The 1,627-nt window shown below is 42.7% G+C and overlaps 1 protein-coding gene across 5 annotated transcripts in view; it reads right to left on the bottom strand.

Annotated features, from left to right (window-relative positions):
* The window catches only part of Ido2 (indoleamine 2,3-dioxygenase 2), a 43,987-nt gene that overhangs the window by 29,739 nt on the left and 12,621 nt on the right, over positions 1 to 1,627 (bottom strand). The gene's annotated exons all lie outside the window — the stretch shown is intronic.

The following is a 1,627-nucleotide window of genomic DNA, read 5'->3' on the forward strand; positions in this document are numbered from 1 at the left end:
GCAGGCCGGGCCAGGCCAAACGGCTCGCCCGGCCCTGGCTGGCCACGGTCACATCACTGAGCTCCTGCTAGGGGAGAGGGCTGTCTGGGTCCTGGGGACGCCGTGGTTATGTCACAGCGTTTTCTGGGGAGCAGTGGGTCTTCTTACGTTCTGTTTTTGGTGGTGCTGGGATTGAACTCGGCACCTTGGCACTGAAGTACATTCTCAGCCCCGCACTCCACCCCACCCCCGTTCGGGACAAGGCCTTGCTAAGTCACCGAATGGCCCTAGCTGGCCCAGAACTTGCAGTCCTCCTGCCTCTGCCTGCAGTCCAAGGAGACTTCCTCAGGCCTGACAAAGCCCTGTGCGTGCTGGACAGCGCCGGGCCCGATGCTGTGGGCTCGCTCCCATCGGACACACTTAACTAAGCTCCCAGCTTTTTCTCCACGGAGGGGATTTACCTTCTTTTAGATCTTCATGATATCCAGGGCCAGGCCCACTGTTTCTCCCTTGACATCTTTTGCATTTATCTTGGACAGCTGGAGCCCTCTCTGCGTGGCCAGAATTTTTTTTTTCTTTTTTCAACACTGAGGATTGAACTCGGGGACTGCATATTGAGTTTTATCCCAAACTTTTTTTTTAATTGAGTGGGGTTTCGTTAAATTGTCCAGATTGCATTTGAATTTGAAATCCTTTTGCCTTGGCCTCCCAGAGTGCCAGGATTATAGGTGTGAACCACCATGCTCAACGCAGAGGCACAGATTTTTTTTTTTTCTTTGTTTTTTTGGTTTTTTGAGACAGGGTCTCGCTATGTAGTCGAGACTGACCTGGAAATCATTATGTAGCCCAGGCTGGTCTTGAATTCACAGTGATCCTCCTGCCTCAGCCTCCCGAGTTCTGGGATTACAGGTGTGCACCACCACGCCTAACTATAGATGCTTTTTTATTTTAGCATTCAAATTGCTATTAAATTTGTCTCTTAATATTGAGTATTACAGATAAATGGTTCCATGTGGTTTCCCTGTAGTTAAACTAGTTTTCATTTTTACTGTTTCCTAAGAATTGCAGAATTTTCTTTTTACCCTAGAAAATGTAAAATTTCACCAGGGTATCTATTTTCCCTCATTCCACTTCCCATGTTGCCTTCTTGTTATAAAAACTCAAATGTTTCTTGAGATCTGAAAAAATTTTATTTTTTCATATAATTTTGAAATGTTTCCATCAGTTGCTTTAGGGCCCATTTCTTATGTGGAATTTATACCATCTGTAAATCTGTTTTAATGTATTTTCATTTCTTGTAATAGTTTGCATGACTTCGGTTTTTGCTTTATGTTTGTGAAACTCAAAGAAATCCTTAAATCCCCTTTTAAAACAATGTTTTACTTAATTTAATTGAATTTGTTTTCCGTGTTGCTTTGCTTTCAGAAATGCAGTCTATTGATCATTTTACGTGTCAGCCTCTGTTGAGTCATGAAGGCAATTTATTGGACACCAAGTTAGAATTTTAAAAGCACCGATCTCATATTTGGATATTTATTGGAAGTCATTGGCTCTGAATGGCCATTAGGCCACCCTTGTCTTTTTTAAATCATGCATTATCTCTATATTGTTTGGTAACTGGTTTGTCCATCATATTCATGAATATATA

The sequence above is a fragment of the Fukomys damarensis genome, unplaced genomic scaffold, assembly GCF_012274545.1.
Source record: "Fukomys damarensis isolate Sample0158 unplaced genomic scaffold, DMR_v1.0_HiC HiC_scaffold_18, whole genome shotgun sequence".
NCBI classification, from domain to species: Eukaryota; Metazoa; Chordata; class Mammalia; order Rodentia; family Bathyergidae; genus Fukomys; species Fukomys damarensis.